This window comes from Corvus brachyrhynchos, unplaced genomic scaffold (assembly GCF_000691975.1).
Source record: "Corvus brachyrhynchos isolate BGI_N302 unplaced genomic scaffold, ASM69197v1 scaffold191, whole genome shotgun sequence".
Classification (NCBI taxonomy): domain Eukaryota; kingdom Metazoa; phylum Chordata; class Aves; order Passeriformes; family Corvidae; genus Corvus; species Corvus brachyrhynchos.
In genome coordinates, this window is record NW_008236487.1 from 523,162 (window position 1) to 548,115 (window position 24,954).

At 43.5% G+C, this 24,954-nt stretch overlaps 1 long non-coding RNA gene across 2 annotated transcripts; it reads right to left on the bottom strand.

Moving 5' to 3' along the window:
* Positions 1–7,038: 7,038 nt before the first annotated feature.
* On the bottom strand, positions 7,039–13,522 carry LOC108444690. Of its 2 annotated transcripts, none has more exons than XR_001859323.1 (3): positions 13,413–13,522; positions 10,453–10,562; positions 7,039–9,316 (listed from the first exon to the last, which is right to left on the bottom strand). It is a non-coding gene; the product is annotated as an uncharacterized LOC108444690 (long non-coding RNA). The 2 variants fall into 2 exon arrangements; XR_001859322.1 differs by having other exon boundaries at positions 7,039–10,147.
* Positions 13,523–24,954: the final 11,432 nt, after the last annotated feature.

The window sequence follows — 24,954 nt, forward strand, 5'->3', positions numbered from 1 at the left end:
GGACCCGCCCGCGTATTCATGTGCCGGCGGCCGCCCGCCTTGGCATGGGCTGGGGGGCGAGAGAGGGGGTGGCAGCCAATTCTTCATTGTCCAGGCAGCCCTGGAACAAGTGCCCCTCTTAGACTTTCCATGACACTCGTGTTCACTGCGTGTCTGCGCTACCTCTGCGAGCCCAGCTGAGCCCCATGAGCTCACTTGGGCAGGGACACGGTGATGCAGCCAGTGTACCAAGAGGTTCCTGGCATGGGCTGTGCGGCCACAGCAGCCATCCCCATCTCTTCCCTCTCTCCCCAGCACACAGCAGAATGTACAGATGAAACACTAAGGGGTGAAGAAACGAGGTCCAGAAAGTTGTGCCTGCTAACTGCTGCTGCTAAGATAGTGTTACAGCTCAGAGAAAATTCGCACTTTACTCTTTTTACAGTCCCTTCTTCTCATTTTTCTCCCCAGCCCTTCCTTTCCCCTCCCCAACACTTTTTTTTTAGTTGAATTTGATATGTCTGGTCTTAGCTGAAATGAAATCTTGCTTTTCGCTGAAGTTAAAAACAACTACGAATGACACTGGAATGGAAATGTGCGCAGCCGGAATCAAGCCACAGTGTAGAAAAACATGTTGTTATTATTGTTTGGTGGGTTCCTCAGGCAGAAAAATCAGCAATATTTCTCTAGATTTTAGAGAAAGTGCTACTGTGTGCTACTTGCAGATCAGGTAGGCGTGTTTGGCTTTTGAAGGAGAATTTCTGTAGTTACAGTATCATAGAAAATTTATGGTGAGGAATATATTCTGTTTAAACAGTTCAGCCAAATGCATGTTCTAATACTCCAGCCTGCCTAAAAGTGCTGACAAGTGTGTCAGTAGACGATCCTGTTGCATTGATGCTTCCCAGCAAAAGGCCTCATTTTGCAGTGAGAATACTAGTGCTTAGTACTGCAAGTTCATTTCAAAGTGCTGATGAATTTAACCTCTCTGCATTCCTCTTAAACAGCTTTTTTTTCAAACTTACAGATATATGAGCTGAAGCAGTGAGATGCGTTTAGGGACCGGGCTTGTGTTACACAGGAAAACAGGGCTAGGATACAGCTCATTTCATCCTTAGGATTTGGCCTAAGGCTGAAAGCCCATCAGGAACCATGAGGCTGATGCTACAATCAAAAGCCACCACCAAGGTTCCTACTTTTGAATGAAAATTAAGACCCCTGTCTCTTGTTATCACCGAAGTGATTATTTGAATTCTGCAGGAAAGTGGAGGTGAGGAGAAAGAGGTTACTCATTGCTACTCTCCAGCACCTGTTGGCTTTTGCCGTTTTTTCCCCTTAATATAAAGAGCATTTAACCCCAAATGCAGCCGTCTGCTGCTGCTGTTGACTTGCTGTCCTGATAGGAACCTGTATGTTAACTAAAATTCTCTGTGAGTATACTGCTGCACAGATGCTAATATAGATAATTACCTGTTTTAAATTACTTTTTTTTACTGTAGTCTATAAAAAGATGTTATGGTTGATCAAGTAATAAATACATGTTGCTTATTAATAGATAATTTACACTGGGTGGGTGCCAACAGTATTTGTTAAGGCACTCCTGGGAGTTCAAAGGACTTCATCTTGTACAGGTCCTTTGTGAACAGGCTTCCAGCAAACAGCCCATGAAAGCTGGCCAAAGTTTTTTGAGTTTCTACATGTAACATAGGCATAAAACCAACTACAAAATATTTTCTGGTGGGCAGACAGGAATGAAGTATCTATGATTTCATTTAGAAGATAAACAAATATTACCAGTGCACAGACTTCAGACAGGACTGCATGCCATATAGAAATGTGTCTTTTTAAAACTGTTTGTTCTGAATATATCTAAATGCCACGCTAGGAGGTTTTTCTTTTAACACACTCTCCAGAGAGGTACTGCAAAGAGTAGTAATCTCGTACTATGCCCTGAGAGTACATACAGAAATCAGTCAAAACTTATGGCAACCCCTGTGTCCTTGTAGGTCCTTCAATCAAACAGGGTCCTCATTTCCCTCTCCCAGGACAACATGAGAGGAGCTTTCTGCAAAGTGTGTTAGTGGTGATGGCTGTACCAACCTCCCTGGAAATGGTAGGAGCCAAACATATTAAAATGAGAAAACTTCAAATGATAAAATTGCTCTTGGAAATGATTTGTCTGTCATTAATAGCAAAGCTCAGAGCCAAAAAATGTGAGAAGAGAGGGGAGTGGGTTTGTTTTAAAGAGGGTTGTAATAGCTGCCCAAGAACGGAGTGCCTCAATGAACACAGTTATTTAGATATACTAATTTCTAACTGTGATTACAAAGAGCCACATTTTTCAAAGTATCTTTCCAGTAACTGTTAATTATGATGCAAGAATGCACCATTGTAATGGTCCAAAGACTATGGCACAGAAAATGCAGCCCAGCTTCTAGAAGGGATTGTGTGACATGAGTAGTAGCACTCAGCAGTTTTAGACTAAACAGCCCCTGAACTCTCTTCCAGTCCTTTGTATAACATAAGGCAAGTGGGACACCTTTAAAACCTGGCTGTTCTAGTGGCTGTTGATTGATTAGAGAGTCTTTCTGGTATGGCATGCTAGAGACGGCCAGGGGAAGAGCAGTGTTCCTTGAAAGGAGGGTGGGGAGTATCTGGGGCATGACGGAAAACAAGTCCGTGATTTTCCTTGCGAGATCAGCCCACGCCAGCTGAGAGCAGAGGGGAGGCTCTGCGGATCAGCCACCTTCGCCTGGGAGGAGCACGCGTGGCAGAGTTGCTTATTTCCACCCCCATCCTCTTCCCTCCCTTATGCCAGCCAAAGTGCTTGTGCAGCCACCCAAGAAACCAGACAGAACTTCTTCCAGCTGGAAGGGAAAATAAAAGTTGCAGGCTATTTTTTTGGCTGGGATCAGCTCCCTGACCTGGTTCCGCGCATAACTGCGCAAACACTTCCACTGGCAGTAGGGAGGGTGTCCGGTGGGAAATGGAAAAAGCAGCTGGGAGTGGAGGAGGGTGGGGACAAGCCGGTTCCAGCAGCATTGCTGCTGGATGTGTAACCACAGCGCTGCAGTGCTGGTGCCACCACTGGGGCTGGCCTCTGACAGGCAACGTGGGAAGGAGAGCTGAAGTTTGTGGGCTTCAGCTCTTTGCAGTAGAGACTGCTGGCCGCAGGAAGCAGCCATGCTTCCTGAAGACTGAGTTCCTCGCAGAAAATGCTCTCCCCTCCTCTCCCAGCTTTGTTGCAGCACTTCAGAGAGTGTCCAAGATGGCAACAGTTTCTGTAGGACAACTGCTCCTGTAACAGGGTGACTTCACTTCGTAACTCTTCCGAGGCCTTCGTCTTGCATTACAAAAGTGGGTTGGGTTTGGTTTTGAGACGCTCTTTCTCCACCCTGTAATTTTGGGTGACCTCTGCTCTATCTCAGGAAACAAGAGTGTTACTGATCTACTATGAGTGCCTTCACCTGACTCCCTGGGAAGATGAGAATACAGCCTGACCTGTTTAGCCTTACAGAATGAAAACCAAGAGGGATACTGATGCCAGCTACTGAGCTGGAAAACTCTAGAGAGATAGAAATGCAGCAGTAGCACAGGAACTGATTGATAAACTGGCCAAGAAAAAATGCTGGGTTAGAAAGTAGAGGAAGGTTCTTGGCTGCCTAAGTGCTGATGTTCTGAAGAAACCAGCCAGTGAGAGTAGCAAGGACAAGCAAGTGAACCAGACTGGGGATGGAGTTTGCTGAGCTTGCCACAAGGATTACCTGCTACAGCTGCCTGTGACAGCAGGGACTGCCCCTGCAAACCCTTCTTGTCCCAGGTCCTATTTTCTGTGTTTCACTGGTGGAGGAGCAAAGCTCAGCTAAACTGTAGTGCATGCTACTGCAAAAGTGAAGGCAAGTGACCAGGTAGGCAAAGGCCCATTTTCTGTAGTTTCCTTAGGAATATTAGTCCTTTTAATTACTGGTAGGGTGATAGCTGTGGGTTGGCCAGGCCAGCTTCACCTTTTATAGGAGAGAGCCACAGAGAACAGCCTAGTGTTTAGAAGAGTCATAATCTCAAGGAAGCCTCTGGAGGCAAGGAACACACACGTGCAAGTAGCACTTCTAAAATTCTCCCAGAGGGTGATAAATGAACATGTACTTCTCCAATGAATCGTTAAATTTTATGAAAGCAAGGCTAGAAAGGATATTAAAGAGTCACCTGTTCCTTCTCCAGCTCCAAGAGAGTGGAGTGCTTGTGGTACCCACAGATGTTGATCCAGCCTGCTTTGGAAGTGCTCCAGACATGTTGATTTCCAAGGCAACCTACCCCAGTGCTTCAGTAACACCATTCTAACAGTTACAAGCGGTTTTGCTGATACTTAATAAAAAAAAGTCCCTGCTGCAATTTTAGCCTGTTATTCTTATCCTCTCCACGTGGGAGAGAAGAGATTATTTCCTTCCTCTTTGCTACAGCCGTTTACATTTTTGAGGACTGTTATCATGTCTCTGTTCAGTCTTCTCTGTATTTAAGAAAACAAAAATTCTTTTGCCGTCTCCTCATAGGTTATATTTCATAGGTCTCTGAGTGCTGTTGTTGCTATCTGAACCCTTTCCTGTTAAATTATCAGAGAGTTTTGGACTGCTGGGAGTCTGCATTAGCACAGGTGAAAATGGTCATAGGGGTGCAGGTGAGAGAGATAATAGAGGAATACTCTTTTGTGTATTTGGATTGATAATGGGAGTCTGGAGCATAGACTGTAATTTTTGTGGGGTCTGACTGAGTAGGAGTTTTCTGTTTGTCCTTGAGAGAAAATCACTATTTTCCTCCAGAAGGTCTGAAAGATCCTAGACAAGAAAAAATCTTTTAGCACTCTTCAGCTTTTTAAAATGTTGTGGTAAACCACAGCCAGAGTGAGAATAAAGGTGGATCAGGTTGTAAGGAGCCCAAGGTCACCTCCTGAAGCTCACGTAGCTGACTATTGATGATTCCCAGAAATCCTAGCAGCCCAGGCTTGCTTTGTCTCACAAAGGAAGAATTTGTGCCGTTTGGAGGATAGCTTCTTAAGACTCAGTGTTCTTTCCTGGTTGCTAGACTATTAGATTTTTTTCTCCCTTAGTCAAAAATTTGCACTGGAAAGGTAGATTAGGAATATTAATTAACCCTGGCAGAAGATATCACTCCAGAAACAGAGAGTTTAGTTTGACTACAGCCTGACTGGCAGTTTCTTGAGCTCTTTGAGAGCTTGAGTGGACAAATAACTCCCATGTCAAGCCTTATCTTCAACACGGGAAGGTGTGAGAGGTTAGAAAAGGGTTATGTGCATTCCAACACACACCCCCTCTCTTTAGCAGCTCAGCCACAGCCTACAGAAATTACAGGTTGCTTCACGCTCTCTTTTTGTCTCCTTAGCTCGAGACAGACTGATACTTGAAACTCTTTCAACACAGTGGGTCAGGAGGCACGCACATGTGCCCCCCTGCACACACACAGCCCCCCGTTACATGATCATTGTTAGCGTTGCATGATCTTTCAGTGAGCCCTACTACAGACTTCTCTCCTGAGTTCTCAGGTGATTACCAAAACATCTTACATTCTACTTCTAAACCTAAAACCTGCTGAGAGCTAAACTTCCTTGTGGATATTTCTACTGACTTCAGTGCTTGCAGCCTTGGTCCATATCTGAGTTTGGCCTCAGCCCCAGCCTTGCTGTGCCTGGCAGCTTTGAAAGACATTTTCCAGGATAAATCTTGGAAAACTCATCTAATTAAGAGTCCCTCTTACAAGCTTCTTTAACTTTTCTTCTGAAAGTCTCTGAATCTGGCCCTTGCGAACTGGGCAAAATAAGACTCTTCGTCTCTTCCCCCTTTTTGCTGGAACCAAGTCTTCCCTGACTCTGACCCTGGCAGCAGACCTTCCTGTGAGCACATTTTGCATGCTGTGAACAAATCTGCCTGGTTCCCTATGTGGCATTTCACCTGTATGACATTTTACCAAGGACCTAGAATGTGAAGCTTGAACACAACTGGGGTGTTCACACAGACTAATTCATAATATTCGGGTCGCTCTGATGTGCTTCAGCTGGAGTTGAAAGCATTTTGAAAGCAGGAAGGGAATAAGTCCTCTGCAGTGAACAATTCCCAGATTCCTTCTCTTGCACCCTCCCTCCTTCCAGTGTTCACCCCCATCTCTCTACCCACAGCCACAGAGAACTGACCCAGCAGTAAGCCGAGGGGTAAATCTGGAAATAGTATGTTAATGGCATTCCCTTCTGCCACCTTTGTTTATTCCCGTCCTAATGCCATACACTAAATACAAAAGAAACCCTCAGCCTTGCTAACTCTCTCCCTTCCCCCATCTCTGCCCTCCTGACAAAGTTTCCAAATAAACCTTGAAAGCCACTATCAGTTGTAAAACGTCTAATCAATGAAAGACACTGGAGTCAGTAATATGAAACCCTTTGCCTCAAGATCTCAGAGTTTCTTACTGAACTTCAGTCTTTAAGGTCAGGCATTCTCGCTGCTGTTTGGCTTGATGTTCATTGAATGCAAAGTCAAACAAGGGGCAACCCTGAGTAGGTTATTCCTCTGTTTACAAAGCAAGCAGCTTACTGACTTCTGGCAAAGTAGAGTTTAAAAGGCCATCCTCACCTAAAGGGACACGGAGAAAAATAGGGAGAGATTTTGTACAGCAGGATCTGGAGCATCATTTTCAGTGGGCTGCCTTGTCCCCAGAGTATTGATGAGCTGCAGACAACTGAAGCAGCAGTGGCTGCAAGACAGTGAAAACGTAATTTGCAAATAAATGTTTTAAAAGAAAAGCGTGTGGAGGGTAACTAAAGTCAGCACCTCCTACAAAGCCCCTTTAAATCCACAAAAGGTCCCCTTGACTACAGTTAGCTTTACAGCAGCCCTGAAGGGAGACAGGAGCGCAGGGGGAGATTCCGTCAGTGTTTGAAACAGGAGGGAGGAGGGAAGTTATTTAACAGGGTAAAAATACAAGGACAGTGGGATGAGATAAAACCAGCAGCCCCTGGCAATGACCAACACGTTTACTAATGTTTCAGCATCATGTCTCCAGGACGAGGAAGACCCATGCTTTTACAATGGTTCTAATTTGATGTGATCTAGCTCTGAGAAGTGTACAGCAACGAGGCAAAATAGTGGGGATTTTATGGTGGAAGGTGGGATTAGGAAATTCAATGCAGTTATTGGATTTGTGTCTTGAATGTACTTTCGGGTTTTTACTCTGGGGTTCCAAGGGCAAACAGAATTTTTCAGGCTCAAAAGTGGTTTTCTTTATGCACGCATTTTTCCTCCCTTCTAGGATTTGCCTACAACAAATGGGGACTGAGAGGTTTTAAAGTCCGGTGTCTTCAAACGATTTTGTCAACAAGCAGCTGGGATTTGTTTATGTTTTTAAGACATTCTATTTAGTTAAATTGCCAAGTGTTACAAGTGTTGTGGTTATGGCAGTGCCTCAGGTCAGGACCAGAAATACAAAGTGCAGTAATGTATATTATTCAGAAGGTTGTGTTACTGAGGACAACCCACCCTGCAGTCAGTGGAGAGACTTTCTCTGTCTTTCAAGGGCTTAGGAGCAAACATGCACTGATCCAGTAACTACCTGCAAAATATATATTTATTTGCTGTCAAACTCCATTTTTTGTGCTGCAAATTGCAAATCAAATACTTGTGTTTAATCTGGCTTGACAAGTACTTTACCTTGCTTGGTGCAGACACAAGAGCTACTAGAGCCTTTCTGCTGTACTTTGTCACTTCCTCAGCATTTGAGATATTTGTGAGAAGCTCTTTTAAAGATATTTTGCAATAAATTTTCCCAATGGAATGGAAGAATTTCAGGCCTGAAAATCACTGGTCTGTACAGTTTTGATCCTGAATAAGTATTTCACTGGGGTGGTTCCAAAGGCTTTGCTGGAATCCCTCTGATTTACACCCATATGAGATCAGCATTAGGCCCCAGTGTTTTCATTTTTCATTTGTTATTCTTGGCCCTAGTGTCCTTTTACCACTGTTGAATACAATGTTCCTAAAGCACCAGATGTGCTTGTGCGATGAGGGAATGTGGCAAAAAAAGAGATTGCAGCGATTCACTAAACAACACATGATCTCCTTTTGCTCCGTAGTCTGAATTCTGGGCTTTTCCACCAGTATAACTGCACTTATTTCTACAGGACTGTTTCTGATTACCATTGGGAAATGAAGTTGTAAAACCTTCCTGGCCTAAGTACTTAAAAGGATCATTGCATTATGCTCAGTATTAGCTCGTACAATGACTGATGCTTAATATTATTTTGTAAAAGTTTTGGATTTCAAATCACTCTTAAAATATTTCAATCTCTATATTACTGAATGGTTTCAAAGTATTATGGGCTTTATTGCTTTTTCACTACTTGCTTAATGCTCACATTAGGTGCTTGAAGATCTTAAGTAATATAGTTGTTACAGATAGTTCAGTTACCAGTTTCACATAGTTTATACCAGTTAAAACTGGTGGGAGATCCAAATCTGGCCCAGTATCCAGATTCCTTTGATGTGGTAGGAAGAACAGGTTCAAATCTGCAGAGTGCTCCAATCTTAGACAGCAAAGCATTAAACAAAGTGCTAAGCTTTAGCTGAATGAGTAATGTGACCAAACAACCCATCTGCTCCTCAGCCTGCACAGCCAAGCCCTGTGAGCACAGGGAAGCTGAGGCTGCCTGGGATCACCTGCATTATTTTGTGCTTGAACATGAGACTTGGCTGCTGTATCCAGCTACTCACAAAGTCATCTGGTTCAAAGGTCTGAGGCATGTTCACTGATCATGGAAGTTACAGAGAATTGTTTTCTCATGCAAGCAGCAACAGTAAATTTAGTACTTTAGAGTAACGTTTTGTTCTCAGTTATACTGCAATATATTTGGAGCAGGGCACTCGATGTCAGAAATTCACCTCAAATTAATGCTGGTACAAATGGTGCCAGCATCTTCTCCAGTGAGTCTCTTTCTGCTGCACCCATTAAACCCCACTGAAATCTAGCAATGGGAGCAAGATCAAACCTTTCCCTGCATGTGTATGAATAAAAGTATTGGTATGTCTAAGCATGTCCATCCTAGCTCAGCCACGAAGCACGGGCTGCCACGACAGAAGAGAGGAGGAAAAGGTGCTGTGCTTGATACCAGCCTGGATTCCCAGGGATCCATAATTGACTCATCTTCTGGCAGAAAGCAGAGCCCTTGTGGTAGACACCAACTGGTGGGATTACATCTGTACAGTCATCCATTATGTCTGTTTCTCTGGGCACAAGCTCTTCTCACAAGGTACTCAAAATGCAGACAGGGTCAGTCCTTTTTCTCCTAAAAATATTAGAAAACAGTGTTGGCAGCACTTTCCCCTGAGCCAATCTCCAACGTGTTATTTAGTAGGCAATGTTTTATGTGGTGGTGCTTTAAGCTCAGAAGTAAAATCAGGGATTTAACTAACTGTGTCAGTTAAATTCTGTGTCACTTTCTTTGTAAATCTCCTCATTTATCTCTGTCTAGAATTCCCTCCTAGTCTCATTAAAAACATGATATTCAGTACTTTATTCTTAGATCCCTCATGTAATCCTTGCTCTCTGCCTAAAACACTGTCTCTCATCCCAGAGGGGGCTGAATTGCAATGATGAGCCAAGTGCTCTCTGTGTCTACAGTAAATAATCAGGTGGTGAACAACATTAGGTGCTTGGAGATCTCTGAACAGAGGATACGGCATAAAGTCAGTCAGTCCTGGGCAGGAGCGTGTGGGGGCTCTGGGTGATGGCTAAAGTGAGAAGGCCAGGTGTGTTGACAATCTAACATAAGCTGAAGATTTACAGTGACTCACCCTTTCTCCTCTTTTCATATTCAGTTTTGCAGGGTTACAAAAGAAATTAGATTACTACATACCTTTGCATAAGTTAAAGGTGTCAAAGACATTAAAAAATCAAAGTAATCTCTGTGGACTTTAAAATACTTCCTGTTTTCACTGTCTTACCCTGTGTACTTCACCTGGGATCTGAGGGGGTTGTTCAAGGAATAAGAGACCACACCATACCTGTGTTCATGTTTAAAAAAACCTACTGCTGTGATGGTTCTGTGACACAGATCTTTTTCCCAGATGACCAAACACCTCTCCTCCAGAAGTTCTAAGGGCTTGATCAAAACACACTGAAAGTAACGGAAACATCCCCAATTACTATAAGGTAGCCCCAGAACTCTGCTTGTGCCATTTCAAACGTCTGCTCTTTATGCTGTAAATCCTCCATCCCGGTAGGTTAATTATGTATCAGCATTCAGTATTCCTTTAGGAAGTGATTGGGATGCTCCTCAAAGTAGTAAGCAAAGGAAAAACAAATATATGTTATTTTTCAGTCCACCATCCCATGCTTAGTTCTAAGTGAATTTCATGTCTTGAAAAGTGTCAGGTTGATGGCCCAGGCACAGGCGTTCTCCTTTCATCTACAAACACTTACTCTAGCAGCAGAACAAAAGCCTTCTCCATACTGATCCCTGACAGTACATCTTCAAACTGCAGAGACTTCAAATGGCAGGCCCTTTAAGTCCTTGATCTGTCTGGCAGCCTCTGTAACAAAGGGGCAAATCTGTGATGGGGCTTTTTATGGTACACATCTCTAGCTCGACTGGGAGTCTCAAATTGTCTCAGAGATCAGTGCTGCCTAATATTATTATGCACTGGTGTTCTAAAAATAGTCCTGATTAGATTATCATAGATAGAACCCCACAGAAATGGCTTAGAATGCTAACAGTTTATTTTGGAATAAACAGAATTTTTTCCTAGTGAAATCTATCATTATGCTAGAAAAAGATTTCCTCCCACAGGAATTCTTTTTTCTGTGCCCATTAACTAATATGAAGAGTGGTTTGGTTTGTTATAATTTTTACAAAAAAACCACCCCTGTGCAGTAGAAGCAAAGAAATATGATAACAAAGCATTTCTCACAAACTTCTCCAGTCCTGTGTAAGTGCTGACGAGGATAACCAATTACACCAGGCATCTGTGACTGCCCATCCCGTAGGAGTTACAAGCTTACCTCAAGCTAAGGCAAAAGAGAATCGCAGTCTCTCCCAAAATATAATCCATAGCAAATCGAAAGCATACTGGGGATTATGAGTTAGCAACCATCTTGCTTTTGGACGCCTGAACCAGGATTCCAAAATCCACAATTTATAAATATCAAACTTCATCCTGACTTGCTTGGGTTTTTTTTCCTTCTCATTATAGTAGAATTACTGTTTGAAGAGTACTTCTTCTTCTTCTAAAACTGGTATAGAAAGGAATTTTTCCTGTCAGACAGCACTTGCTGCCTGAATGGAACCAGCATCCTTGGAAACTGGTGTTTTATCCAGGTCACCTGCAGACAGAGGCTCTGGGCCTTCACTGCCTGTTCCCCAATTTGGAACATCAGCACCAGATGTTTTCCCTCATCACTCAGGGCTGCTGGCAGTGTGCATCCCTCAGCCAGGAAGGTGAAGATGGGGGGAAGAAAGCAGAATAGCTTTACAAGCAGCTTGGATGGAAAGGTGCTGATAGAGGGAAGTTCCGGCTCTTTACCATCACAGGACAGTCTTGCCTCCTGCCAGCTTATGATAATGAACACCCTGGGCACTCGCCTGAGAGCATCTCAATTTAAGCTTTTTTCCCCATAACGAATCAAAGGCGAGGAACAATTCAACCCACCAAACAGGAAAAATCCCTGTCGTGCTTCTGCCCAGACAGGCAGTCCCTGTTGGATACCCCAGGGAAAGGGCTGCCTTTGTGTTGGCCTGTCTCTGTGTCCATCCCCCTCCGAAGCACTGCATCTCCTCCTCCCCGTTTGCATCCCTCATCTGGGACCCATGCCCTTGGGCAAATTCCCAGCACCTGTGCACTTGTCATTACAGAGCTGGACCAGCTGCTTCTGCCAGCTCTTAGAGGGCCAGCACGCCCTACTCCGAGCAGCAGCCAGGGGAAAAGGACAGCGTGTCCTTCTGCCAGCCCCCACCTAAACCTTTACCTTTCAATAGCCCTGAAGCAGACAGGGGTGGAGACCTTGTACCCAGAGAGGGATGGTGCCACCAGCAGCGCTGGGAGATGGAGCATCCCTGTTGGTATGAGCAGCCTGCTGTGTGCTGTTTCAGTGTGGAGCTGGGTGTGACAGCAATTAGCTTTTCTTTGGAAGCAACGGGAAGAAAAAGAGAAGTTCTATTCACATCACAAGATTTCATTTTCACGGGCTTTTTGTCCATGCCTTACTGTATCTGTCTGAGGTGCTCCTGTATTCCAGCAAAGCAGAGATCCAAAGGATAATGAAAACAGTGAGAAAACTGAACCTCAGAAAAGGAATGTAAGGAAACAATATGGAGCACAAGTAAAAAAAAAAAAACAAATCGTGTTTTACACTTACAAATTCCCTCTCAGACTAACAGCTAGCCAGGAGTACTTTAAAGGAATAGGCAGAAAGAAATGAAATTAATTGCTATGACCCACAAGTAGACATCATGTTGTGATTTACAGGTGACTAAAAACTGGCAAACAGCAGAGGGACAGCCTAATTTTCCAAGGAAACTATATAGTAGTCAGGCCCTTGATTTTGAAAATGCTTTTTATGAGTTCTCTGCCCAGTGAGCTCCATGGATTTACTTCAGAGGGTTGCACAAGCCTGAAAGCCTTTGAGCTTTGGATGGTCTGTACCAGAGTTCTGAAAACTCCTAATTGTTTCAAAGATCCATTTTGTTTGAAATATTTTGTATATTTTAACTGGTTCATACCTCCATAAAATTTCTACTCTCTCCTCTGTTCTTTCAGTACAATTTAGGAGCAAATCCATAGAAGTCAGTGGTGCTTGTTGTAAGACCTGCCTCACTGAAACACTGTTTTTAAAAAAAAGTTGTTTTTCCAGCAGCATTGGTATTTCCTCCTCCTCCCCAAACCACCTCACCTTTTTCCAGTCATCTATTCTTTTGACTATTATTTTAAGTACACCAGTAACAATATTGATGTAAGTTCAGTCCAAAGCGCTTAAAATAATAGAAAACCACAGGCGAACCCTTTGGCTTCTTCTTTGTGCTCGGTGTGGAACTGTTAGCACAAAAGCTGATAGCTGATAATGAGCAACCCTATGGAGAAGGATGCTGGAACACCGAGCTGTTTTTGCCGGCTGATCCAAAGTATGAGGAAGTTAGTGGATGGCTTTATACTTCGGGCTCCAAGATGATGGGCTGGTATCAGGTTTTGAGAGGATGTATAATAGGCTAATTGTTCTGAACAGATAACAGCAATTTGCAGCTGGATGGGTATAATGGGGCATTCATTCTAGAATGTTTCAACATGCCGTAAAGCAATTTTTTTTTACTCTTTATAAACCAAGGGATTTAATACAAGAGAAAATTAATAATTTTGAAAGAGCTGAATTGCTTAACAGGGATATCTTACCTGCACACCTGACAACGAACTCATCAGCTGATTGAAAGAGTACTTATACTCCAAATGCTTTCAGGATGTACTGTGGAGTGTTGTGTGCTGCCTGCGTTACCTGCAGAATTACCTGAAAAAACACATACAAATATAATCAGAATTTTAGTAAGAAGTATCTATGGTCATTATATTTGTAGAACACAGAATAACTGAAAATGAGTGTAATTTGATAACCTTATGGAAATACGAATCTGGGATGTTTGAGTCATTGCTGAAGCCAAAATGGCAAGGCTGAGTCCTGGCACTGGCTGCAGCCTGTGCTCCCCTGCAGGCAGCCAGAAGGGGATCTCCAGCTGCAAGCCCAAGAGTCCAAGATAACAATCGCTTGGAAATGTTTGTGCCAAGAAGTGTGGCTCCATTACTGCTCTGCCACTAATGCGAAGGATAATAGAATCAGATGCAGGTCTGGAAGGGGCCTCAGTAAGTCCTTTAATTGGTTTCCTGCCCGAAGGCAGAATGAACTGTACTCACGCTATTTCTGGTAAATGTGAGTCTAACCTGTTCTCAAAGGTCTCCACTGATGGAGGCTTTGCAGGCTCAGAGCACAGGGCAGGTGCTGATGACACCCAAGGTGGGAAGGCAGGATGGGAAGGCAGACAGAGGTGGAGAACCAGTTAACCAGGAGGAGCTGGGTGCAAGAGCAAGGGAATGTGATAAAAGGAAGCAAAAAAAGTGGAAAATCTCAGCCACAACATCTATAAGAAATATGTAAAGAATGGGGAGCATAGGACACAAAAGCCAGAGCAAGGCTGTTTGTCAGGAATTAATTGAGGAAACCTGGATTTCATACAAGAGGAAGTTAGGTAAGAGGAGGAGGACTTGTACAGCAGGAAAAGTGGACTAGTGCTGGAATCCTCGCACATTTTATTATTTTATTTTTTAAATAATGTTATTCTTCTTGTTACTTGACCCATGATCCTATGAACATTCGTGCAATTGTTACCTTGAAGTTTCTGTAGATACCCAGAGCACACTTCATGAATTGCTGTGACCTAGAGGCGGTTGCTGTGTCTGCTATATCCATGAATAAAGGTCTCATTCTCAGCCCTGAAGTGTTTCCATATAAAGGTGAGAGCACGTTATAGTCAAGTGTGAACGCCTAGCTAGAGGCATAAAGTTCTTTCCTGAATATCTGTCAAATAATGCTGCTGTTGAGAAGCTGCTAGACCATTAGGGAGAACTTCTTTCTAAGATAAAATATTTGGTATATACATCTTTACAAGCAATTTGCATCTGAAAACAGTAGACCAGAACCAGATGAGGAGAGGAAGATAAGAGAAAGGAGGAGGAAATGGAGGCTGAGCACTTTATTTGGTATAAATTGCCTTGCGGTCTGTACTAGCTGACTTGGCATTCTCCATGCTAGGCTGGAGACAAGTTGCAGAGGGCCATCCTCGGGACCTTGTTTAGGTACTGAATGCCTCTCCAATTCTCATGTGGTTCAGCCAGTTAGGCTTACATGTAGGAGAGGAGAGCAGGTGTCATTCCACAGCACAGGTTAAACAGGGTGTCCAGGCAGGCTGTGGTGAGGATCCCTTTTGGTCCTTCAGTCCGTGTATCCTAGAAGTGTCCACAACCTGTCAGGGACCCCATTCTCAGCCCATACCTGAAATGGAAACTTCCTCAGAGGAGCAAGTGCCACTGCAGCCGCTTGCATCCCACCTAAGCAGCGCATAGGTGGCTCTGAAGAGCCATATGGCCTTTGTTAGAACAGAAGGCAGATGGAACCAGGAGGAGATTAAAGCTCCATAAAAAGAATTGAAGTTACAGCACACAGTGTGTGGCTATTCATTATCATCAGACATATTGTCTTGACACTGATTGCATACAGGGATGAAAATCTGTACAAGGTAGGATAAATTAAACAGGTTTTACTTAGTAGTATGCTTTTCAAACACATGTCAGCAGAAACAGAGAAACTACATTTTAGAGAAACCTTCACTGAGTCCCTTGTCTTAAAGGGACTGCACCATTAACTGTGCAGAGCTGTGATGCATTAGAGGTGCCCCAGGTGAGACAGCGATGACAGAAGCTTGATAATAATGCTTATCTTACTTCTAAGTAAAGAACAGTACCATCCTACATCATCAGCTCTAGGCCAAATCCCAGATTCTTTCATGATGTAATGCTTGAGCCTGGAATGACACTGAGAAACCCCAAGTAAGAAATGAGGCTCTGGAGCATCTCTGAGCAGGGCTGGCTGTCCCACATGTACAAGGCTCCCTATAACAGAGCTGTGCTCTGCATAGACAGGGTAATACTGGTTCCTTTGTGCAGGTGGGTTATGCTATAGAAAGTCAGCCTCTGGCTCAGGTGTCAGGTGTTGAATACATTATATGAGTGCAGCAGAATTGCATGATTACTCAGGAGAATATTCCTGAAATAATGAAAAGCTTCAGGAATGAGGCAGGAACTGTAACAACTCTGATAAAAGCATTGCTTTCCTGCCTCTTCTCCGTGCAACGGTGAAATGTGACAGCGCGTTGGCCAGCAGGCAGCTACACCACCACAGTTCAAGACGTTCTGTCCCTGCTTTCCTAGAAAGCTTTAAATTAACCAGCTGAAGAGTATAATGCTGGATTGTCCTGGCGTGAAAGCAGAGTAAGTGGTCATTCTGGCCACCACAAACAAGGGGGTATCTGTCTGCAGAGCAGCCAGGGCAAACCTGCAGTCCCTGCTGGTGAAACCCTGCCTGGATTCCACTCACATGACTTCACTTGTGAGACAACTAATGGTTGCATGTATTGCTCCGAGGCCAAGTTTGAGGCAAGAGATTCCTTCTGTGTCTCTAGTGTTATTTTGGTATATTTTATTTGGCCCAGAATTTGGGAAAACAAAAGGGAGGTTTTCCGTAGGGAGTGGAATGAGGAGGCAGGAAGGGCTACCATATTTCTCCAGACGGAAACTCCCACAGTGTTGGAGTCCAGCACTGCTGCAAGTGTCAACAGATCAAATGTGATACAGAAGGCCCTCTGCCAACTCTTTGCTACTGCAGCAGCAAACTGGGAAGAAAGCAGGAGCTAATATCCAGTACCACTGAGCTAGGTTCAGTCTCTGCTGCAGAAGGATGGAGCAGGAAGAAATTTGTGACCACCTTCTCCTTCCCATGCAGTGCGACATTGGCTGGTCCAGGGCCCCAGCAGGACAGGGCTGACCCAGAGAGGCTCACCCAGAGGGTGTTCAGGCCACTGCTGAGTCAGGCGTGGTGGCAGCAGGGTCTGTGATAGGATCTTAATATGAGCAGTTCTTGTCACAGTTGCTGCCTCCTAAGGAAGACCCCAAAAATTAAGGTGCCTCTAGAGCACCTCACCACAAACTGTGCCCCTCAGTGCCAGGGGGTGTGATTCAGACCAATAGCTGCTGAGGGCAACAGATTGAGCAGTAATTAGCTGCTGTTAGTCATCCTCTTCCCAAGTACAAGTGGTATAGCATTTGATTATTTCAACACAGTTGGATGTGGGAGGGAAGGTAGGCCTGGAAACATTTCCCTGACAGCATACTTCTCAGCTCTTTTAAAACGCCTCTCATGTTGACACTCAGCACAGCATTTCAAATAAAATGCTATTTCCTCTTGTGGAGCAGCAAGGAAAAAATGCTGTCACAGGATTTATAACAAACATTAGGTAAGCAGCAATCATACCCATTGTGCAATCTGGGATTCAGGTAGGAAAACAATCCATAGATGGCTAAGAGAGAAGTACTGTGTGTCTCAATAATCTAAATAAGGAGTGAACTACTTGAGGACCAGAGAGAAGGGACAGGGTCAAATGGGTTAGTGGGAGAACTTCACACAGCTAAGTGTGAAGTAGTTTTGAGACTGAAGCTTAAAATTGACTGAAGGAAATGTGAGTTATTTGTGTTCAGCTAAGTTCTTGTTTCTCTCTCATGACGTCACAAAAATGTGCTGTGGTCTGCCTACAGCACTTGCCTGTCCTTCTGACTGGTCTGATCCAGCATGTACTGTCACTGGTGATGTCTATTTGTAATATAAAAACCAGAGACTTTATGAATGGGCTTGTAACCTTTTTTTTTTTCCTACCTGCTGCCTTAGTACTTAATTTTCCTCCTGAATTCACAATGCCCCAGAAATCTGACAGCTGCATTTCTCCTACTTTGCTCTTGGGCAGACATATCAGAACTTCCTACTCAACTGTACCTCTCTCTGAAGGGCTTTATGTTGGTCCTCTCAAAATCCTGCTTGTACAGAACTCCCTTTGGGGGGAAGCAGTTAGTGATCCCGAGCAAGTATAAGGTTCTCAAAATCCACAAGTAAATTTCTGAGTGGTAACAGAAGATTTGACAAGGAAAACTCCCAAATACAATTTTTGGCTTACTTTGGGAGGGATTAATGGGATTCAAACAGCATGTAGTTAGGATTGTGTTAGGATTCTAGCATTCCCAATATCATGTGTCCAGACTAAGCGTGTTCCCTGCGCAAATAGAGCATGTATTGTGTAGTACAGGTAAATAAATACAGATAAATGCTGTCTGTCTGTCTATGATCAGCTTTTATAAGGCAAGAATATTTCTTTCTTACCAAGCAAACATGAAAGAAAAGGAATCAAGACAGTAAGCTAAACATGCACTCTGAAATTGCTTAGTCCAACATTTAGAGCATATTGTTGTCAGCTTGCATTTTTAAAAACTCTGAACCAGCCAGCTGAGTTGGCTGAGCTGCTAACAAGCAGGTCAGAAACCACACCAAGTGGTGGTTACTACTCACTCCTGTACAGAGATCTCAAGAGCACTGATAAAATGATATGAACAGCTTAATATCCTGGCGTGGTGTACAGGTGCTACCAGTTTTACAGGCGCTGAAGAGGGTGTATATCTTGGTTTTGAAACAAGAGGGGTGGATGACCAAGAAAATGTCTATATTCAGAGTGGGTATTTTTTCCTCAACCAAGTATTTCTAGTGATGCATTTTACTGACAATGATGAACTCATTACTCTTAAAATCAGGGTGATGAACTCTGTTATAACAGCTTGCATAAGTAATCAATTTCATGTGCTAATGCATCTCTCATTTTGCATGTTTTAACACAGTAGATTTTGAATGCTCTTCAGGGATTGTCGCGGAAACAATGTCAAGTAATTCAGTATCAGCTCTGTCTTATTGGGACATTATTCCACATTCAAATATATTCAACTTGTCCATTTTTCCATTCAACGATTCACCCTAGTAGTTCTAATGTTACTTTCCTGTGTTACATTAACCCTCTCTGGGGTTAAATGCTTTAAATATCTATAGATTGTTGTAATGCCCAAATAATCACATTTCTAGTCCTCAATACCTCCTGCATGGTAATAACACCTACATTTTAACAGAAATTAGGCCTTTTAAATTAATTTAATTAAGTTAACAGAAATTAGTCCCTTAAAGGAGGTAAATCACAGCATTGTGATTGGCCTTCTTTCTGTTGTTTTTTGTTGGTTTTAATTGACTGTCAATACATGATCAGTCACATGGGGTGTTACGTATCTGGTAGAGTGAGGGGACAAAAGATTCAGATCTGAGGAACAATCACAATTTTTCTGATGTGTCTAATAACATATATGATGTTTGAATTTTGGACAAAGAAACACACATGCACTAGGATTTTTTTACAGTTAGGAAGAAAGCTCGTGCAGATGTTGAGCACAGAATTTACACAAACTCAGGCATTTGTGTGATTTGCGCCTCATGCTATCTTGGGCTGCTGCCAAAAGTGTGAGCTGCTGAGAGACTGGTTGTTTCCCCTGAGATTGAATATTCCCTGTAATGCAAGATGTTTTTAAAAAGTAATTTACTCTCTGTGATATTAGAAGTCCTAATGAGTAGATCTATATTTCCTTCTGGGTCTTTTCTGCTGGAAAATCCTGGCAAACCTTGTAATGAATGTTGTGTAATCTCTGTCACTTGATTGTGGATCTAATTCTAGGTACTGGTGTTTGATTTGGGGGATTTTTACTACTTTAAGAGAGCCCAGAATTATTTGCCTTTCTATGTCCGGCATTGTTTTGACCCTGAAGTGATGTACCTGTAAATCACATAATCACTAAGAACCTGATCTTCAGACACTTGCTGCTGTGTGCAATGTAAAATGTCAATGGACTGTTCATAGGACTAAGTGCTGTTTCCCAGCTGAAGTGTTTGCAGATTTGGGTCCTGACGATGCATGTTTGTGTGCCTGTCTCCAGCACAGTGGAGAGGCTGCTGGCAGGGAGGAAGAAGGTGCTGGGAGTAAACAGCTTATGGTTCAGGTTCCAGGCACCCAGAGAAGTTCAGCACTGCATCCCAAAGCAGTTGGAGTGAACTACAGGAAATTACTCTGGCTCCTCCAGGAGTTTTAATAATTTTTCCTTTATATTGGTAGTGCTGTAGAAAATCTGTCTACCTTATCTTTGTGTAGCTGCAAGTTTTGCAGCCATGACTGTATCTAAATATACCTGTTTCCTGAGGCTTTGTCCTATGACCTAGGGCAGTTGAGGAGTTGTCTGAGCAGAAAGGCATTGCTCCTACAATACCTCATAGTCTGGTTTTCCTGTGACGTAAAGCACACTTTCTTGTGTCCCCAGAAGGCAATGTCCTTGCTTTCCAGCAATCAGTGGCAGTTCATAGTTTGTGGACGAGAAGGGGAAGTTGTTTCCAGAAAATGAGAAAATGAAACAGAAACATTTTAAAAGACTGATGTTTCAGGATTGAAACAGCAGAACCACTGTGGTGGTATCAGAGGCAGATAAATTGAGCGAGCTGTTTCTCAGAGAAAGACATTAAAATAGAGGTGTCTCATATATATATATATATACACACACGTTATTGAAATACATTTAAAAACATTTTGTCACATCTTAAAGGCAGTTGAACTATTAATTTCCATTCTGCTCTATTTGAGGCTACTTGATGAGCTCTTGTGTATCTCAGTTAGTTCGGAGAGGCTGATGTTTTGCATTGGAGTCAGTCATTAACTCTTTGTGACAGTTGGTTGTCCACATTGAGGTAGTACCACAGGCATGAAAATGAAACAGACAGCTTTCCAGTTATCAAATACACTCAGTTCACCTCTCCCTTCTCACCGGAACTTGAAGACACTCATCAGCCTCCCAAGGTCTCTGAGGAACATGAAGTAGATTCCGTGGAGTGTTTCACTTAAGATCAAGCGCAGCAAAAGACCTAGTGCTATCTGCAGGGCATCTCCCTGATTCTCTTCCCAGTCTTGGACACAGATTTGGGCAACATGAGAGCTGCTTTGACCTGTGTCATCTGGCAGTGCCCCCCAAGAGCTTGTTTACCCTGGATATTTCTTCATTGGATTATAATTACACCACTGAAACTACATGAGTGGGAGAACTTTGCACGTGTGTAGCAGCGGTCACTCAGGTACAGAACTTTGTCACTTCTAATACCAGTGTGCTTATGTGGTCAGTAAAGCCTTTCACTCCTGACAAAGCACTACAGTAGGCCGTGCATTAGCTCTGGGTTGCCAGCATGTGTTATGTTCCGGCTTTGTGCCTCTGCTCCTGGTCCTGGCAGGCTGCAAGAGGAGCCAGCTGCCCCAGTCTGGAAGTGAACAGCTCTGTAATGTGCACAACTTGCCAATCACTCCTCACGCTATTTGGCAAGGAGAGAAGTGGTCTGAGGAGGTTACTGCAGATTCATGTTGCTCCCTTCAGCCAAATGATCACATGTTCCTTTTTTCCTTCAGGAATCCTGCCTTGTCAAGGGCTCCATTCTGCAAGGTGTTGAACCCCACTGTGTGGGGCTGAGTGCTCTCGCTCTCCCCAGTGTCAGTGGCCGTGGAGAACACCCATCACCCTTCAGGAATGTCCAACTCATTTCAGAGATGGCAAGCACCTTCCAGTACTGGATCTGGCAGAAATGGCACCAGAGCACACTAATGTTTTGCATTTGGACCAGACTGTGCTTTTGAAGGACATGAGGAAGTTCATTATGCTGGATATGAGCCTGCTCCTGCTTTGACTGAAGTGAGTAGTATTTTGTTTTTGTGCTTTGATGTAGAGAGGAACAGGACTGGACCTGCTGTGAGAGTGATTGATTTTCATCAGCTTGTGAGTGGTGAGCAGAAAGCAGGGCAGGTTGACTGCTGCACAGCATCAGTCAGTTGCAAACACAGCATCACCATCTTCACACTTCCCTCCACCCACCTCCATCAAACAGCTCCTCTTCATTAAAGCAGTGCCCCTGCCTCTGTGCTTGCTTTAGAAGTGTTATGACACTGCTGTGAAGCACAGAATTCCCTAAAGCCTCAGAGAGAGAAAAGATAAATGAGGCATCCCGAGCAATTGACTAAAGACACAAAAAAAGGAAGAACACGATGCTGATTTCAGCAAATATCTGTGCTTCCACAACACTTACTCACTGTTTGACTACTTCATGAACTTGTTAAATAAAGGAAACATCACAAGAGTAGCCATGAAGATATTGAAGAAAGAAGTGAGCCGTGTTTTTCCTCTACTCCCAGTAGGACCGACGTTGAATTTGGCCACAGCATCTGCCATTAGGGCTTGATACAGTTTAAAATATACATGAGCCTGAACAATAACTGCATCTCATCTCTGATAAAATCCAGTGTTTGAGTTATTTTAAGTGTTATTCTACCATGTTCTTGTTGTTCAACTTTATCCAAATGGATTATGTCTGGAGAACATACATAGATAAATATGCTAATAATAAATGCAATAATTGATTAGATACGAACAACAGGGAGCCAGCAGCACAGCCTACAATGAACTCTAGACTAGAAGTGGTTACTTGTCGCAGTGACCGCTGCTGCCCACTTCCCAGGCTGGCTCCTGTGCAGCAGGAGTGGGGAGCAGCTGGAGGCACGGAGCTTTAAAGCTGCTCCTCTGAAGCCTCTGCTCTCCCCAGGGGAGTGAAGGCTCCAGGCACTGTGGCAGCCAGCAGCCCTCGACGAAGGGAGAGAGAAAAAGTAGCAGGGAGGCTTGCCACGGGACGCAATCCAAGTTTATTGAAGGGGATCCACGGTGAACGACAACAGTTGCAGGGTTGCTACACCTTATAAAGGGGTGTTGAACGGGGGAGTTACCCAGCTAGGGACCAACAGGCGGATCAGGAGGGAAGGACGCTGGAGGGAAGGACTCACATCTGGTCCAATGGTCTTGGTGGGTGGAGGGAGAGGGGCCACATGCCCCAATGGGGCGTCAAGGTTATGGGGATTTCCAAGAGGGGCGGTATCCGAGGGGACAGGGCCTCGGGGGATTGACGGGGACCATCTAAGGGTAATTAGGGAGGGCTTGGGTGACAGACACAGAACAGTCCAGAACTTCGGGAGGGGTTTGGGTGATTGACAGGGAAGGAGCCAGAACAAAGGGAGGGGATAACCATTTTGGGGAGCACCGGGGGAGCAGCTTGGATCTGGGACAGACCACCTGGGAGCAGAAGTGAGGAAGGTAGGGATGAATCATTAGGGTACAAAGACCATACAAAATACAATAAAAACATCTCATCACCACAGTTACTAATATAGCGGAAAGTTGTACGTTGTTCCTTTAAAAGCACAGGTAACCAACCAGTGACACATCCTTCTGCTGATTCTCTTACTGGTTTATTTTCACATGCTTGGAATCCATTTGTTAATGTAGCTCAGGAGAATAGGGAAAAAAAGGAAAGAAAAAGAGTTATGCTTTCTATTCTAGTAGCTAGAATGGGGGTGGATGGGTGGGTGAAAGGGAAACTTAGGTTTCATTCTGATGAAGAAGCACATGCTCTGCTCCAGTTTTATGGTGCAGGGTTGTTGACATTTTCTCAAGCGATAAATAAGCGATGTCACATAATTCATCATTCCTGGATTTAGTCTTTCTTACACAGTCTGGCTGCCTCTTTCGCTAGTCCTCCAGCTATAGCTCAAACTTTACTCAGCTGTTTTGGCCATAGTGTGGACCTGTCTTCCTGCAGAACTTGCAGATTCTGTAAGCCAGGACAGCATAAAGAGGGATGTGTAATTTTAAGCCCTGTAAGACTTGTAGTTCTTCCTCTCTTCCAATTCCCATGGTTCCTGCTTGTGGAGAGAGTACCCAGGTTCAGAGGTTTGGGCAGGACTCACCATCCAGCACCATCTGATGGACCACCTGCTACAGAGCCTGAAGACTTAAACTGCCTATAGGTCCTAGAGATGGTTACAATGATTTCATAACCAACCCAGCTTCAAGAGCTACTTGCAAGTACAAAACCTCACTAAAAATAAATGTAAGGTTTTAGATTAAGTTTCTGATTAACTTTGACTTGCTGGGGGAAAAAACAATGCAAAACAGAATACCTGGCAAGTTAAAGTCTCTCATTTCTCAAGCATGAGGTCTTGAAATATTTTGTTTCACTTACTTTCAGCTTTAAGAAACAAGAGCGCACACTGTGACAGAGCCCTAGATTTAAGAAATGCCAAGGAAAAAGCAGAAACTGTTGTAGAAAAAATTGTATTGTCACTGCTGTTATATGGCACTGTAGCTGCAATCTGGTAATGAGCAATAAAACTGAGATGAGGAGTTTGCTCTGAAGAGCACTTAGGTTATGGAATAAAATCACATGCATCAAAATTATGGCATAGCCTCCTGTATTGCATAATGTATTGCATAAGAGAAAATAGAGAATAGCTTCTTCCCATTAAGACTTTTTCACATGGACAGGTCATGGATGCCAACAGTGGATGAAATTTCACCGGAGAAAGCAAAACTGAAAAAAAAATTTCTTGATTCAGTCAACTTCAAAATCACACTTCATTCAAAGTAATTTTTTAAACTATTATTGTTCCAACCAAGATGGCTGTAACTATAAAAGGCTTGACAGAAGGATACTTTTATGATGTCAAGTGTAAGCCCTTTGGATTCAATCAAAAGATCGTTTAAGTCTCTTTGCCTGTAATTTCTCATGTATAGTCAGGCTCCTTCTTTCTGTGGATTTTTCTTACAGCAAAAGGCAAAAGAAATATTTTTAATTGGTTGAGGAGCTCTGGCACTGAAACTATTTTAATTAATTGTTTCTAAACATAGAATACATAGAATTTACTTCAGGCTTATTAAATCTTGCTGCAATACTGAAATTTTCCATTTAGCCTAAACAGAGTTTTACAGATTAAAAGAAATAAAATTGAAGGGAAAGCAAGCCCACACTCTTTATTACATTCATCTTTTTTTAGAATGACAAAATTAAATCAACACCCACATAAAGTGTAATTGCCAATATCATACCACTTCTTTTTTCAGAGCCAAAGAAGACAAAAATCCATCATTCCCACCTCCAGGTCAGCTGCTCAACTCTTTTTTCCTGCCAAGATGATTGCTCTGCCTACCTCTGCCCAGAAGAGGAGCCAGTAAGAGAAGCTGGGTGTTAGGGACCTCGCACTGAGGACCAGCCTCCCTGAATTTCAAGAGGGCTAAGGAATGTGCTGGATCAGACACCGGGGAGGTGCCTTTTCACATAATTACCACAATTTCTTAGTCGAAGACCGCCTCAGGCCGCCTGTGGCTATGCTGTAGTCTCTTTTGC